General features: G+C 31.5%; 2 non-coding genes across 2 annotated transcripts; both read left to right on the top strand.

Moving 5' to 3' along the window:
• Positions 1-2,536: 2,536 nt before the first annotated feature.
• Trnay-gua (transfer RNA tyrosine (anticodon GUA)) lies at positions 2,537-2,690 on the top strand. Its single transcript has 2 exons — positions 2,537-2,573; positions 2,655-2,690. It is a non-coding gene; the product is annotated as a tRNA-Tyr (tRNA).
• Positions 2,691-7,139: 4,449 nt separating this feature from the next.
• Trnay-gua (transfer RNA tyrosine (anticodon GUA)) lies at positions 7,140-7,269 on the top strand. The gene is made up of 2 exons: positions 7,140-7,176; positions 7,234-7,269. It is a non-coding gene; the product is annotated as a tRNA-Tyr (tRNA).
• The last annotated feature ends 11,354 nt before the right edge of the window (positions 7,270-18,623 follow it).

The following is an 18,623-nucleotide window of genomic DNA, read 5'->3' on the forward strand; positions in this document are numbered from 1 at the left end:
AAACATTAAACATTAAACATTAAACATTAAACATTAAACATTAAACATTAAACATTAAACATTCAACATTCAACATTAAACATTAATCATTAAACATTAAACATTAAACATTAAACATTAAACATTAAACATTAAACATTAAACATTAAATATTAAACATTAAACATTAAACATTAAACATTAAACATTAAACATTAAACATTAAACATTGAACATTAAACATTAAACATTAAACATTAAACATTAAACATTAAACATTAATCATTAAACATTAAACATTAAACATTAAACATTAAACATTAAACATTAAACATTAAACATTAAACATTAAACATTAAACATTAAACATTAAACATTAAACATTAAACATTAAACATTAAACATTAAACATTAAACATTAAACATTAAACATTAAACATTAAACATTAAACATTAAACATTAAACATTAAACATTAAACATTAAACATTAAACATTAAACATTAAACATTAAACATTAAACATTAAACATTAAACATTAAACATTAAATATTAAACATTAAACATTAAACATTAAACATTAAACATTAAACATTAAACATTAAACATTAAACATTAAACATTAAACATTAAACATTAAACATTAAACATTAAACATTAAACATTAAACATTAAACATTAAACATTAAACATTAAACATTAAACATTAAACATTAAACATTAAACATTAAACATTAAACATTAAACATTAAACATTAAACATTAAACATTAAACATTAAACATTAAACATTAAACATTAAACATTAAACATTAAACATTAAACATTAAACATTAAACATTAAACATTAAACATTAAACATTAAACATTAAACATTAAACATTAAACATTAAACATTAAACATTAAACATTAAACATTAAACATTAAACATTAAACATTAAACATTAAACATTAAACATTAAACATTAAACATTAAACATTAAACATTAAACATTAAACATTAAACATTAAACATTAAACATTAAACATTAAACATTAAACATAAAAACACACACAACACCATTATTCGAATTTTCGATTATTCAAAAGTTTAAAAAGAGCTTCCTATAATCGTATCATGGAGATTTTTTTTTCGTGTTTGGACACATTTTTAGCAGAATGTTTCCAAAGTCCAGATCAAAAATTCCGAGTTTGAAAGAAATTTCGAATATTTGAATCACGCATTTTTTTGTGCCAAGTTCTGCCGAAAAATTTTAGTGTGTATTCTTAAAGTTGAATTCGAGTTTAGCAACCTCATATTTGTCAAAATTGTGTCAAATTCCTAATATTTCAACGACGCCACCTCAGGAAAACCCTCTGATTCGATTCATTCGGCAAAAATAAGTAACTGTGAACATTTTGAGCGAAATCTGCTAAGGTTTAAGGGTCGCTATAGATCGTTAAAGTTGATGAAAAAAAAAATTCATGCAAAAACGTCTTCTTTAAATCGCTAATAACTAGTCAGGGTTAACTCGGATCGTTATGCGATCTTGCACAAAGTTGTTCGTCATAAAATTTTACATAAGAATTTAACACTTGACAATGATCCGATGCATTTAACGCCACTTGTTGATTGAATTTTGAAATTTTTGCTTTTCCCCATAATTTTTTTGCGAGTTTTCCCATATAATCTTCAAGGATAAAAAACGACCCTTAAACCTAAACCGATTTGGCTCAAAATTGGCACAGTTTCTTTTTTTCGCACCAGAATCGAACAAGGGGGCATCTCTTAAGATTTTCCAAAATTGGGTCCTAAAATGAAGCTTAGATTGCTGATATTATTGTTTACAGCGATAAAGCTTATTTTTCTGAGTATAATGACCCTTTGTACGACCACAAAGAGTTTAAAATGGATTTTTAAATCAATTTTGAAAAATTAACCTCGCGGTCCTTCTTGACAGAAAAGCTCCTACTTGACAGCTCGCTCCAAGGGGACCATAGTTGATCCATCGAAAAAATGTTGTCTTGTCAGAAAATTTTTTTGCATTAAAATGAAAAAAAGTGATCAGAAATGGTTTTTAATCGTGTTTTTTACCGTTGTACATAAAAATTCACATAGGGCTTTGGTACCCAATTTCTATTTTTTCTTGTCACCCTAGTCCAGACTCGATTATCCGAGGACTTCGATACGATCCCAACTCTACTCTAAAGTGATTTAGAATTTTGAAATCCAAGATGGTGAGCCAAAATGGCGGTGATAAAATATTGAAAACAGTTGTGTAATTTCTAGAGTAATTTTTCAAAACAACCTTTGAGTAATGGGCTTCCTATGCAGATAGGACGTTTTGAAATTTTAAAGGCAAGAAAAAAACACGAGCAATATTATTTTTCTTAATTTGATTTTTCTAAGTCCCATACAAACCTTCGGATAATCGAAACTTCGGATAATCGAGGCTTCGGATAATCGAGTCTGGACTACATAAAATAAGTATTTAATAAAAAAAACGTGATTCAGTCCAAATAGAAAGACCAATCTTTAGCTGCATGTCTTGTCCAACCTGCATGCTCCTTTCACCACTCCTTCGATAGCTCAGTTGGTAGAGCGGTGGACTGTAGACGGTTGAAACAACTCACCTGGAAAGTGATAGTTGAGCACAAGTACAATCACTTCTCTCTGGTGTGTGCGCACTCGCAGTAATCCATAGGTCACTGGTTCAAATCCGGTTCGAAGGATCTCTTTTTTTATCGCTTCGTTCCCAATTGAATCTCGGCCCAAATCCCTTAGGTCATTCCCACTGATGGTAATCTATTTTTTCCATATTGTTCGAGCAACTCGATTAGCGCGCGCGACATCCCGAAATCAAACAACAACAAATTTGAAACTGATGTTAAGCCCAAAAGTGTGGCCCGGTTCCACTTGTCAAGGGCTCCAATGAGGGTCTTGCCCAGACAAGTGTGGACTTATCTTGATCAGAATTTATGGACGGCACACGGCCGGGCGCAACGCCGCCGTCACTCATCAGTCATATTTCTGTTTTCCACGTAGAAAAGTTTTATTTATTTTCCGAAGATTGCTTTTCGCGGTTTGGAGAATCGGTCCCAGGAGGAGCGCGGTGAAACCCGTTTTGTCCTGCCATAACAATTAGAGCCCTTGGCAGGAAACTCGTTATCCACGGCGTGTGTGCGTGGCCACGTGGCGCATCCAAGTTTTGTTTGTTGACATGGCACTTTTTATCTTTTTTGCTAAGCTTTCCTACCCAAAACAGTAATGCAATTATGGTTTATGTTTTATGAGCATTTCCTCCCCCGCGCAGCGTGCACGGGGATTTCAATTTTCGCTTCCACATTGACGGGGCCACACTTACTGGATTTACACTCAAACGAAACGAAAACGATAATTCTCGGTGAAAGGGTTCTTTTCGGAGGAACGGAACGTGGGAAAGCGACGGTAATTCAAGAAGGCAGATTAAATTGTTGTTGACTCACGATCGGTTGTTTCATTTTTTCCGGGAAATTCCTTTCGAGTGCATGATTTTGGGATTCTTGCTTACTTACTTACGGGTTTTTGTATAAATACATCGACTGATGATAACTCAATGGGAACGGAGATCATGAGAACAGGCTTCGACAGGTTGGTGGAAGTAATTTGAGGTATTTGTTGTTTTCAGAATTATCCCACGGGATAAGCGGATTGAGTCGCGAATGCTTTTAGTGCGGTTGATGGCAAGTTATCTTTAAGCGATGAGAAATCTTCAAAAGTAATTTTAAATAATAAACTTGTGTTTAAAACCCCTTTAAGTACTAGAAAGTTGGGAGTAGGCTCTTTCGGACGCTATCGATGCTAAAAGTTAATAATTATCAAATAAATCAAATAGATTAAATAAATCAAATAAATCAAATAAATCAAATAAATCAAATAAATCAAATAAATCAAATAAATCAAATTAATTAAATAAATCAAATAGATCAAATAAATCAAATAAATCAAATAAATCAAATAATTCGAATAAATCAAATAAATCAAATAAATCAAATAAATCAAATAAATCAAATAAATCAAATAAATCAAATAAATCAAATAAATCAAATAAATCAAATAAATCAAATAAATCAAATAAATCAAATAAATCAAATAAATCAAATAAATCAAATAAATCAAATAAATCAAATAAATCAAATAAATCAAATAAATCAAATAAATCAAATAAATCAAATAAATCAAATAAATCAAATAAATCAAATAAATCAAATAAATCAAATAAATCAAATAAATCAAATAAATCAAATAAATCAAATAAATCAAATAAATCAAATAAATCAAATAAATCAAATAAATCAATTAAATCAAATAAATCAAATAAATCAAATAAATCAAATAAATCAAATAAATCAAATAAATCAAATAAATCAAATAAATCAAATAAATCAAGTAAATCAAATAAATCAAATAAATCAAATAAATCAAATAAATCAAATAAATCAAATAAATCAAATAAATCAAATAAATCAAATAAATCAAATAAATCAAATAAATCAAATAAATCAAATAAATCAAATAAATCAAATAAATTAAATAAATCAAATAAATCAAATAAATCAAATAAATCAAATAAATCAAATAAATCAAATAAATCAAATAAATCAAATAAATCAAATAAATCAAATAAATCAAAAATCAAATAAATCAAATAAATCAAATAAATCAAATAAATCAAATAAATCAAATAAATCAAATAAATCAAATAAATCAAATAAATCAAATAAATCAAATAAATCAAATAAATCAAATAAATCAAATAAATCAAATAAATCAAATAAATCAAATAAATCAAATTAATCAAATAAATCAAATAAATCAAATAAATTAAATAAATCAACATTTTGAAATGTAAAATTAAATTTCAGAAAATATTTATATGAAAAAAATAAAACATTTCACAACGGATTAATTCGTATCGAATCAATAGTTGCCGAGTTGATTGGAAAATGAAGGCTTAGGACACAGCGAGACCAAAACAAGAGTTCTTTTCCAAAAGGAACTACGCTCCATGGATTTTAATATGTCCTAATAAAAAAATATTTTTCAAATGTTTTGACATGAAGTGCCTAAAATATTTTCGAAATATTTTTCAAAACAAATGTTTTGTATCACCACTCCAGTGCCAGATTTATTATCGCCCTTAACTCTGTGTCAAAAAAATAAAATCATATTTTAATCCCCTTAAACTGAAATTAAATCAAAAAAATATTGTTTTCCGTGTACCGTAAACCGGGGTGACTTTGATAGGATTTCAATTTGTTTTTAGAATATTTTCCAACAGGTAAGGTTTTTCTCAAGATTATTATTTTTAAAACATGTACTGGAGTAGGCCACACAAAGTCCATGCACTAATTCGGAAAAAAAGTTTTTTCAATAATGTTTATAAAAATAGTTACGTTAAAAATTCTTAGTTTTAATTCCGGGGTGACTTTGATAGTCATAGTTTTTCTTGTTAAAATCATATTTAAGATGTTCAAACTTTATTTGTACGCTAAATGTACCATCACTAAAGTAGCTGATATAGTTTTTAAGAAAAAAAAATCAATGTTTATATTTAGTTAACTAAGTGTATAAGCTTTTTAGCAAAATACATATAAATTTTAGGTAAAATTGTTAAAAATTCGGAATTTTGCCTGAAATTTGTTAAAACTAGTTTTGTTTATAAAATTATCGATATATATTGCATTTTATACTGAATTCGAAGCACGAATCACAAGTTTTCACATTTTACATGAAATTTGTTCAACTGAAATTGCCTATAAATTTGGAGATTTTTTTTAATTGTGTTTCAAAAACACATATTATTTATTATTTACAAACTTTTTTAACCTTCTCCTAGTGGAAAATTGTCCAAAGAATCCGAAAATGCATTCCGTTTTCCGATTAAAAATCATGTTCATTGAGAAAATCATGACACTTTGAGAAGTTTAAAATAATGACTTTCATCAACATTTTCTTAACTATAGTTAACTAACTTTTTAAACTTGTCAAAATTTTATAAAAAGTTCTTCATGAGGTACTTTGAACACTTCTCTACCACGGTCAGTATGTTTCTTAACCATTCCTTACGTATTTTAATTGTACTCTTCATTTTGCGGAAGAATTGCAAACCTATCAAAGTCACCCCGGCTATCAAAGTCACCCCGTTTTACGGTACCTATTAAAAATTACACATTTTTTTACACAAAACCTGTCAACATTCCCAGATGTTATTGTTCCATAATTTTTTTTTCTTTGCAACTTATATAAGAACGCACCAAAACATGACCTACAATTTGCCGAAGACATCAAATCGATCAGATTCTTTTTCTGATTTTTTAAAAAAAATATTTGCTCAGTTTTGAGCTCGAATCCATTCCATTTCATTGGTGATTCATTGATATTTTTATTGAAACTGGAAAGTTCATTCGTCAAGCTGTTTAAAATTATATCTACCTTGTAGAAATGTAGACGTCGACAATAATACATGGCGCTGATTAGAATTCATAAAAATCTAATGTTTTTTACTGTTATAGTAAGTATGCTTTAAGAAAAATACTGAGTCTTAAAATAGCATTATTAAATTTACTTCAAAAGGAGTGACGGTAAACCAAGACAATGTTAGGGTAATCAATCTATAAGTGAAATGCAATCTGAAATAGCATTAAATTATTTAAAAAAACATCATTTCACTATTTTTTCTTCTGTAATTATTTGATCAAATGTAATGAAACAAACACAAAATTCGAACTAAAAAGTTCACAATTTGCATTCAACCATAAAAAAGACATTGCTGCAGTGGTGGGAAACGTGAGGCTTAAAATAGACTTAAATCGCCGCAAATCGCGCAAAGAAATTATGCAATCGCTCGCGCACGAGACGGCTTTGCACTGCTTTCCTTTCACTTGCAGTTGATTGGCTGCTGGTACAGCAGCAGCAGAGGTGACTTGGATTTTGGGCAGGAGCGAATGGAGTTGCCTTGTTTAAGTTGGAGTTAATGAAAGTTTTTTTCAAGTTCAGTGTTTTTTATTTAACTTACGAGACTGCTTTTAAAATTAATTAAATTTCGAACAATTTTCAATATCATGTGACAAATATAATTAAAACTTTTTAAATACACATTGTAAGGTTTATTTTTCCATGAAAACATCAACATTCATCAACCTTCGATAGCTCAGTTGGTAGAGCGGTGGACTGTAGACGAAGAAACGCGTGCAAACTGTCTCAAGTACAGCCTACACACGAAAAGTAGCAGTTATCCATAGGTCACTGGTTCAAATCCGGTTCGAAGGATTATTTTTTTGCAGTTATTCATGTTAAAAAAATGGGAATCGAAGTAAATTAAACTCAAACAAAACAAGTACATTTCGCTTCGATTAACTCTATCAACTTTTGTTCACACATGACGATTTCGTTACAGTCAGTGTGACAAGTGCTGTCAGCTTCAGTCAACACACAAAACTCATCTCTTTTTTTCTGTATTCCTGCCCGGTTCCCACAAGAGGAAGCAAACCGCCACACTCTGATGGCACAGATTCGCCGGAATTTGTTCCCACTCTCGTCGGTTTCCCATGGCCACACACACACGTAATCACTTTCCGTTTTTTTCCCAGCAAACTTTGTCTAGCGCCCGTTTCCCACAAGAACTTTGTTTCCCCACAGTTCTCGTCATTTTTACGAGAAGTCAATCAAACATTCAGAGTTTTTGTGCCTCCCTTCTTCCGCTACCCCTTTTTTCAACAACAGTGGAATGGCTCTGCCTCTTGCGAACGTCATATCATATTTATCATGCTCTCTTCTCTGCTGGCTGTTGCTGCTAGTTGGTGGTATTTCACCACATAAGCGTTGCATAGTAAAATGTTCTCTTCTTCTTGTCCTTGTCCAACGTGCGCGGATGTCCGATGCATTCGGAATGCGCTGTTGCATTTTGTTTAAATTCAGTTGGTTAGGGGTGTTCACATCAGTCTTTGTTTGTTCATCTATTTCAAAAACAAATGTTTTTTGATCACACATAATTTTGATTTCCAGAGTTTTTTTTTGAAAAGGTTCTATAAGCTATTGTCTTTCATATGTTTATAGGACCTAATAAAAAAGTCATGATTTGTGCATTTGCTTAACTAAAATATCTGCTTTTATAAATAATTGATTTATACGTTTTTAGCAAGATTTTAAGATCGGGCTCCGTCATGCCCATAAGATCTACCATGAGTGTCTTTACCCCAAATTTCATCAAATTTGGTCCATCCAATCTCGAGATATTGTGGCAGCCGAAAATCAAATGATTGTTTTGAGAAAAATGCTCAGCAAATTCGACAGGTCGCTTTGCGAAAGGCAAATATTCAAACTTAAATTCTCTTTTACTTACTTCATTCATGGAATATCTTCATGAAACTTTCAGATGCAAAAGATATTTTTAGATAATTTGATAAAAATTTCTGAAATATTTCATTTTTTGATTTTCTACTCGTATGTAACTTCTTTAGTTAGCAAATGAAAAGTTCCTAGCTCTTCGAGCATTTGAGGATAATTTTATAAGATTTCCAGTGTTTCGTTTCATTTTTTTTTTTTGTAATTTGTAACAAACAACATTTTTACACAACATTTCGCGCTTACTTTTATAAAAGGTTCTTTGTACATAGGAAACCCTTCGCGCATTGGTTGTTTTGAAAAAGTAATTAAGATTTCTCAAAATCAATGAACTCTTTAATTTAATTAGTCCTTTTTTGTCTGTCAGAAATTAACGAATTCATAACAACGTCAATTTTGAAATTTATTAATCAGGTACAAATTCTTAAAAAAAATAAAACCTTAGCTCTGGAATTTAAAAAAAAGATATTTTTGTATGTAAATATTAAAGAAAAAATTAATTATAAGTAATTTTATCTTTAAAACGCTACTTAATCCACCCTTAGGTGGTTGATGCCTTCCTCACAATTAACGTGTAATGGTTATCAAAATAGATACATGCATTCAGATCTTCATAATTCAGGGCACTTATGTGCTTATAACTTTTGGGATTAGGGTTGTCAGATCTTTAATCTTTTCGACTCGTTGGAAAGGTCATTTGATCACCTATCCATCGACAGGTCGCATGATAGATCCGGACAACGTTTTCATCGAAATATATGAGAGCCTCTAAAAAGTGCATAAATAACACTTAAGTGCGCATAACTTTTGATAGCGTTACTTTATTATTTTCAATAGCGACTTATGGGACCCCAAGACGGATCGAATGAGACCAATACGGTCCAAATCGGTTCAGCCAGTGCCGAGATAATCCATTGCAAATTTTTTTGATCAACATCCCACCACACCCACAGACATTTGCTCAGAATGTGATTCTGAGTCGATAAGTATACATGAAGGTGGGTCTAGGAGGTCAAATTAAGAATTTCGTTTATCGAGTGATTTTATAGCCTTTCTTCAGTAAGGTGAGGAAGGCAAAAACATTAAAATGTGATAAAAATTGGCATTATTTCATAGGGGGTTTTCAAAAATTCCCTACAAAAAATAGGACTTTTTCAACTTTGTGAAATTTTGTGGAATACTCATCTGCTACACAGTAAAAAATTGATGGTAATATTACAACTGGGAAGGGGTACATCTTTTAAGTCGAAAAAAGTGTAACAATACCTCTGAAAATGTGTTATTTTTACCACTTTTCTGGTGTAATGTCAATTTTTCGGCTTTAAATGAGGTGAAATTACATCATAAAAGAGGTATTATTAAACCTTCCTAAATTAAACCTTCAAAATTTAAACATTTTTTACTGTGCAAGTTTACAATTCAGCTTGATAGGATATTCTCATTTTACTCAGATTTAGGTTAATGAATTTGATCAGATATATCCAAAATAAAGCACATCCTTAACAAAAGATTCATCAAAAGTACATTCAGCTAAATTAGTGAAATAAAATTTGGTGACAAAAACTTTTAAAAATATTTCCAACAGCCTTAATCCAGCATATATAAAAAAACGCTAAAATAAAAAAAACGTTACTTAACCCACCCTTAGGCGGTTGGTGCCTTCCTCACATTTAGAGGTTTATGCTATCCTAAATAGACACGCTTGTTTAAGTAGGTCTTTTAATTACCTATCCAAAGATAGGTCGCATGATATATTTGGACAACGTTTTCATCAAAATATCTGAGATCTGGCCTCCAAAAAGTGTATAAATATCACTTAAGTGCTGCTAATAACTTTTGATAGGGTTGTCAGGTCTTCAATGTATTGGTCGCCTTTCTAAAAATGTATAACATGCCGGGTTTGCTTACAAAACCCAGCCTTTTTACAATCTTCCGGACTTTTGTTAAAATCGTTTTTTTAGCATAACTTTTGAAGTACTTAACTAAACAGCATAATTTTTAATAGCGACTTATGGGACCCCAAGGCGGATCGAATGAAGCCAAAACGGACAAAATCGGTTCAGCCAATGTCAAGATAATCGAGTGACAATTTTTTGTTCAACAGCCCACCACACATACAGACATTTGCTCAGAATTTGATTCTGAGTCGAAAGGTATACACGAAGGTGGGTCTAGGAGGTCTAGGAGGTGGTTAAACTTGCCAATGTTTAAAAAAAAAAACTATTGTTTCTATTCCGACTTTTTCCGAATTATCCAATTATCGATGAAACTTTTATTTATGGACGAGAGTATTTATCCGCACATTTGTTAACCAAAAACGCACTTATTCTACAAAAACAACAATTTGTTTTTTGAACATTCAACACAACACTTATTTATGACCATCCCTACCAGCTAGCTGCTAGCATGTCTATCCAGCATTGTTCAACTAAAATCCACTATCCACCAGTCAAAATCGCGCTCGCAGCTCTAGACACCATGACTGACAGAGGGCCTCCTCATCCGAACAACATTTCAGATAGTGCACCACAGCCAGCACAGAGTGCAGAACAAACCCTATGACGTCCATTAATTCATGCTGGGCTGGGGCTGGGACCTGACTTTGACTGGTTGGCTGATGCTTCTGCCTTTTCGTTTTCTGATAGTTTCAGACAGAGAGAGAAAAAAGTTAGTTTCGCACGAGAAAATAACATTTCCCACCGTCGCAGCCCATGGGAACGGGTCGATTCGGACGATCATATGGGAAAATTCGTCCCCCAGGCCACGTGTCCCTGGGAAGCAGCAGGATTTGGTCGCCAAATAGTTGGATAGCTTTTTTTTTTGTTGTTGTTGGTGGTTCTGTTTTGAGCATTTGCAGCACATGTTTCGAAGAGATATGTACTTTTAAGTATTTCACTGGGTCATGGAAGCACGGAATGTGGAGCGAAATCTGCGGAATTTAATTTCTTTTTCCTGTTGTTGTTTTCGACAGTTTAGCAAGATGACACTGTGACACACATTTTGTTTCGGTGAAGGATTATAGCGTGAGAAATCTTTGAAAGAGACTGTTAATGTAAAAAAAATATTAGTAGGAAAAAAACAAGAATCAGATTTAAGAGAAAAGTCATGCCATCAAGGTTGTCAAAATTCTTCTTATTTTCTTCCATCTTAAATTTAACCTTATTCAATCGCATCTGCAAAGCATCAAATTACACACAAAAATATATTTAATGTTCATTTCCTTTGACTTAAAAATCCAGTTTTCCCCTCTTTATTCAATGTCGGCGTCACAAGTTCGATCATTTAGTGTGATTAAAATCGTTCTTAAAATCTCTCGCTCTCAACGAAAAAAAAAATCCCAATGCAATAATTGCTCTCAGATTTCATCGGCAGCCGATCATCGCGGACTGTCGTCAAAAGCTTTTCACCATTAAGAAACGGGAAATACATATTCTCCGGCTTGTTTTTGTGCCTGGGAATTCTCCGCGAATTAATTGCATTCTCGACGCAGCAAAATTAGTTCACAGGACGAGCACGGCCGAGACCGGTTAAAAACAGTGCAAACGCAACAAATTAACAAGGAGCGCAGCGGCAGCACCCAGGAAGATGTCGGAAACCTGTAAATTAGCAGGTTTTTGGCCTGAAGCGGAGAGTAGAAGCAAAAAAAAAACTAATTTCTTGCGATATTGCCGAATCCTGGTGGTGGACGTCGAGGATGGGGTTGGTAAAATTTTGTTTGTACATAAATATATTTAACATTAAATTTTTCAACGAGTTAATCATTGGAGAATGATAGTTTTTATGTTTTGATCTGCTTTTCATAATACAAACTATCTGATCAAAAAGTGCAATGAAACACAATACATAAAAAATTAAAGCTAAAAAATAAACAAATAGTTTTGGTTCAAAAGCATTATTTGAAAACAAATTTGTGAAAAAACTGAATTTACCACCCATAAAGATCACAATCATGATAATCACTAGTATTTTATTCATATTTATTTATAAATAAACGAAAAAAAGGTCAAGAAAAATTCAACCTGTATTATTATTTAAAATAAATTTGATCATACAAACCTTTTATGGTTGTAAAACAAACATTAAAATCATTGCATCCTCATTAGCAGATCATTATTTGAAATAAAACTAGCAATTATAATTTTATGATAATCCCTTATTTTACACTTTAATATTGCTTTATTGGATACTTTTTTTAAACTTAGGTTTCTCTTGGGTTTTTTTTATTTTTGATAAGAGTATGGTTTGGATAGCTTTAAATAGAAATTATGCTATGCTGAGTAGAAATTATGCTATGCTGAATGACGACAAATACATACAAAAATAGCTGAATTAAAAAATAATCAAATCAGATAATTTTTTAGAAATTTTCGTTTTTCGGCATTAAATCTGAATATAATTTTAAAAATTAAAATCTTGAAATGGAATATAAAATAGTAGTTTATGCAACAAGTTGCAAAAAGAGGTTTCTTTCAGCACGAGTCGTAAATTTATCCAACGAGGTTCACCGAATTGGATAAATACGAAGAGTGCTGAAAAAATCAAGTTTTTCAACGAGTTCCATACAACATTTTTTGCAATTCCAAAAAACACACACTGAGTGAAATTTTATGTCAAATTTTCATGTATTTTGTCAATAAAATGTTTAAATCAAAAAAATGTTGAAAAGTGTTACTTTTCGAAAAAGTGCTGAAAAGTGTTGCTATTCGATTCTGTTCTTTTTGGTACAGAAAAGTAGGCTATTTCGTCGTTCAAAAATAACAGGAAAAGTAAGTAGTTTCACGACGGAATTGCAAAAATATATTTTTTGCAATTCCTCTGTGAAACTGTCAACTTTCCCGGTTCTTCTGGAGGAACGAAATGGTATTGAAATGGGTGCTGAAAAGTTGAACTTTTTAACACTAGTATCAAAAAGTAACACTTTTCAATATTTTTTGTTTTGAACAGTGAATTTACATAACAAATGAATGTTTGACATAAAAATTGACATAAATTGTTAAGTTTTTTTAGTCCTTTCAGAAAGTTAATCTTGATTATATAATTTTGATTAATAAGGGATAATTGAAGAAAATTGCACTAAGAAAATCTAATTCTCATATTTATTTTTTTATCTTTGCATATAATATTGCCAATTATTAAAAAAAATCACTTTGATATTTTTTATTTTTTTTTAGGGCTGTCCAAGCTCAGGTACGTGGGCCTAAAAATTGAATATATTGATTTTATGCAAAGAAACCATTTTCAAAAAAGGCTATAAGTTTCTTTGTTAGCTTAATTTTCAAAATCAGTAACAGTAAATGCTTTGAACAGGGTAACATTTACGTTGCTGTCAAAAGTTTGCAAAATGTTTTCGAATTTATGATTTTTTTTCTTGTATGATTCACGGCATTTTATAATTGTTATCTGCAAACTTAAAAAAATGTTAAGAAACTAACTAATAAATGTTAAAATAAATTATAGCCAATAAGTACATTTTTTTGCTCTTTGAGAAAAGAGAAAAGAGAGTGCAGAAAAAAAAAATAATTCAAATTTGTGTTACTAAATGTGAAATTATCCAGTAAATTGGACTAAATTTAATTTTTTCAGCATTTTAAAACGGATTATTAGTTCCCAAAATATCGATGTAGAAAAAAAGAGGGCAACACAGAGAATAGCTAAAAGAATTTAATGAAAAAAAACATTAATGAAAATTTAAATAAAAAGCCATGGTTTCTACATTTGAATTAAAAAAGTGTAGAAAAAATGAAATGCAATCTTTTAAAATATTTGTACCAGCCTAATCAAAAAATATCCGGCCCACGAACATTTTATAAAAAAAACCTAATTAGGCTGGCAGGGCTTCAAAGTTGGGCACCCCTGATTTACGTAAAAGAGCAATTCAAGCTCAAATCAAGATTTCTTCTGGTACTTTTGTACCCGACCCTCTCCGATTTCAATGAAACTTTGTAGACATATTATCCTAGAGCTATATAAGCCATTTTTGTGTATATGGAGCCAATAGTACTCGAAAATAACATTTGAGAGGGGCGTAAGGTATTTAAATATTTTTGTATTTTGCAACTCAAAAATTACTGTATCTTGAAGCCGTTGCATCGTATCAAAAAGTGGTCAAAGACAAACTTGTAGGAAATTGGATGGGCTTTCTAAAAAAAAAAATACACTGAAACAAAAATACACGCCACTTCTATGAGATTTTTCAGTTTTTAAGTTTAAATGTTAAATTTGATGGTGATGTCACGATTTTTTTCCGCTCAAAATTTTTGAGGAAATAGCCTAAAATGTTACAAAAAGACTCATGAAAAATGCTGGATGATATGTCTCTCTAAAAAAAAAAATACAAAAATCATTTACTAAAATTGTTTTTTTTTTTTGAAAAGTGATCTTAACGTCGAAATTTTTAAAAACCGGTAGAGGAAATCGATTCCCCAGACAATTTTACATAAAAATCTCCATATTGATCATTGTCTTATGTCCAATCCTTGGGAAGATACAGCGGTTAAAAAAAAATGTTGAAAAACGGGTTTTTATGTGGTTTTTGGCAATTGCTATAAGACAGTTTTGGTTTTTCAGTCTCGTAAATATTTTTACCGGAAAGTTCGTCCAATTTCCCATAAGTTTCTCTTTGACAGCATTTCAATTGCATGTAAGGGCTTACAGATATAAGCTTAATTACATTGCTAATAACTGAAAATAGAATATTTTTTTCAGTGTGGTAGTAAATAGTAAATTAGCTCACGTAAATATCAAAACGAGTCAAATAAAAAAGCTGTCATAGGACGTTGAGATGACTACTTTAGGTCCAAAAATTACGTTTTAAACACTTCTTGCGACCACCCCACGCCACCTGGCTCATTCAATCTGTGTCCAGGTCCATGTTTGACCACAAAATCGCAGGTCCTCGGCCCGCTCCCAAAAGTTCGACCCAATAAAAGTTTGATGCGCCACGCCACGGACTCCCAAGGAAACCCAAAAAAGAAAGAAAGAAACAAAATAAAAAAAAACTGGTGGCAGCTGCGGGCACGGGGCCAAGGGACAAGGGACTCCTCCGTGGGGAACCAATATGCTGTCGATAAGTATCGTGAGAAACTGAAAGTCCCAAATCATCACTGAGCGAACCCGAATCTGAAACAGAGAGACGACAGGCGAAAAAAAAAGTATAAAAAATAAACTTCGAGTTCGAGCTCCGGTGCCGGCTGTCGCTTGTTTTTGTTTCCTTCTTCCTTCCACATACATGCAGCCAGGACTGTTTCATTACGTCACGAGGAGCAAAAAGGCAACCTTCTTCTTGGTGGTAGTGGGAGGGTGGGAGAGAGCGGAAGGGTGGCGAGGGTGAATGCACCTCGTGCTGATTGAGAGGGCAGCGGCAGGAAAGAGAGGAGAGAACGGATCGTGCCATCCTTGTCGCAAGTTTCTCACAGTTTTCTGAATAGAAGGCTCTGTTGGCTGGCTTGTTGTTGGATGGTTGCCTGGACGATAGAAGAGAAACAGCTGCAACTGGTTTGTGCTATCGACTGGCGGCGGCGGCGTCACGAATTGAATTAGAGAAAAAAAGGAGGACGAGGCACGGGACGAGGAGTCCTGTGTTGATGAGGTGTGAGCGCGAGCGCGGAGGGGAAAGTGTTCACTGCGTTGTGTGGGGGGTTCATGCAGGAGTGTTAGGGATTTCTATCGGAGCATTTCTGGAGTTTTTTTTGAAAAGGTCCAATAAACCAAATTTTCGGTTTTTCTTTTTGGATGTTCATTAGTAGCCCTGACTCAAGGCGGTTTCAAAAACACCCAAAAAGCAAAAACTGGAAATTTATTTTATTGGATTTGGTTTTCAATAAAACTCCAGATTTAAACTACTTAAAAATAAATACTATCAACTGGGGTGAATCGAGACTACAGTTTGAATAGGGACAGCAGGTTATAGAATTGATTTAAATCTTAAAATTTACACATTTTGCTTCTTAATGTTTCTGTTCTAACAGAAACCAATTAAAAATATCAAAATTTTATGCAAAACATGAATAAAACAGCTGGCATGATTCGCCCAAGTGTCCTAATATTTCCTACACGGAGAAAAAAGAGTTCCCAAAATCTTGAACAAGCGTTCATGAAAATAGGAACCACGAACAAAGTGTTCAAATCCCATGGTACGATTTTGAAAAACGAACCATGGTATTTGAACACTTTGTTCGTGGTTCCCATTTTCATAATCGCTTGTTCAAGATTTGGGAACTCTATTTTCTCCGTGTAGATAAACAGTAATGTAAAATTGTACCTTTTTATTTTTCATTTGAAACATTCTTAACTTAACAACTAAATTATAAAATAATAATAATATTGATTTTGCTTGATTTGAGAAATCTGCTAAAATATTTACTTTTTCGGTTTAAATGTTTGAAATTTGAAGGAGATGCTTTTTTTTTCATTCGCCCATAAAAAAACAGCTTTATCAGCATTTTAGTCAATATTTCGGTAAAGTTTGTGAGTATTTTGTATTCTGTTAAACTTGAACAGTTAAAGCAATACATACAATCATAACATACATTTTTTGCATATCAATATTGTCCCAAAAAACTCTTTCTTGCTGTTTCTTTTCTTTAACAATTAAAGATTTAGTAGAGTTACTCAATCTAATTTATAAGAAACTTTCTTTACATTTTGGAAAAACAAATTTTAAACTTTGGTCACTGCTGAAAAAAATCAAAAATGTTCGCAGATGGACCTTTGTATATATTTTTTTAATTTGAATGAAACTTTGCTCATGCATTCCCCTTGTCAAAAGAGACCATTTGGCATCATTAGTTTTTTTTTCAATTCAAGGCTCCATATAATTTTTTTAACTTCATCATCCCGGTACGAGAATCGAACTCACGACCTCTGGATTGGAAACCCAGCACGCCGTTAGTCGAAACTCATCCCCTACTGGTCAGTATTCCCAGTGAGCAGATTTGCTCTTTGAAGGGATCTGACTTTGCCGAGCCAGACAGGAATCGAACCCATCACCTTCCGCTTACAAGGCGAAACCCGTAACCTCACGGCCACGGAAGCTCGGCTAATTTTGCGAGCTGCTTATACAAAATGGACATGTGAATATTAATTTGGTGTATTCGGTGAAGTTGTAGATGTAAAATTAAATTTAAAATATAATATAATTATTTGATAAAGTGCACTGATTTTTTATGACACTTTTTTTTTTAAATTTATGTCGTTGCAAATATTTTTCAAAGTTTATCAAAATCGGTCCGAAAAATCAAGGGGCAAAAAAATATTTTTTCAAAAAATGGGAGAGGGACATAAACTTTAAAAAATATTTGCAACGGTCTTAATAATATTTTATAAAGGAAAAGATTCCCTGCAATTTTTTTTTGAATGGAGATTTTTTCTATTTTGATTAAAGCATTTTTCCTAGGCCTTTATTGTAAATTTTTCCATATATTTGAACTATGGTACCATCCTTAACTCTTGCGCGAAAAATGCTTTTTTATTCCTTTAAAAAAATATCACAAAATATAAAAATGCATATTTTCGGAATTAAAATTTTAGTGATTAAAAGTTAAATAAAAAATTGATAGGTTTGCGATTTTTCCGCAAAATGAAGATTACAATTGAAATACGTACGGAATTGTTTAGAACCATACTTTTAGTGGTAGAGAAGTGTTCAAAGTACCTCAAAAAGAATTTTTCATAAAATTTTGAAAAGTTTAAAAAGTTAGTTAACTTTAGTTAAGAAAATGTTGATGAAAGTCATTATTTTAAACTTCTCAAAGTGTCATGATTTTCTCAATGAACATGATTTTGAATCGGAAAGCGGAATTCATTTTCGGATTCTTTGCACAATTTTCCACTAGGAGAAGGGTAAATAAGTTTTCAAATATATAAATAATATGTGTTTTTGAAACACAATTAAAAAAATCTTCAAATTTATAGGCAATTTCAGTTGAACAAATTTCATGTATAATGTAAACACATTTGATTCGTGCTTCGAATTCAGTATAAAATACAATATAAATCAATAATTTTATAAGCATAACCATATACCAAATTCCATCTTTTTAACAATTTAACCTTAAATTTATAAGTATTTTGTTAAAAGCTTATAAACTTAGTTAACGAAATATATACATAATTTTTTTCTTTAAAACTTTATCAGCTACTTTAGTGATGGTACATTTAACGTACAAATGAAGTTTGAACATCTTAAATATGATTTTAACCAGAAAAAACTATGATTATCAAAGTCACCCCGGAATTTAAACTAAGAATTTTTAACGTAACTATTTTTCTAAACACTATTG

This window comes from Culex pipiens, chromosome 3 (assembly GCF_016801865.2).
Source record: "Culex pipiens pallens isolate TS chromosome 3, TS_CPP_V2, whole genome shotgun sequence".
In the NCBI taxonomy this organism is placed as follows: Eukaryota; Metazoa; Arthropoda; class Insecta; order Diptera; family Culicidae; genus Culex; species Culex pipiens.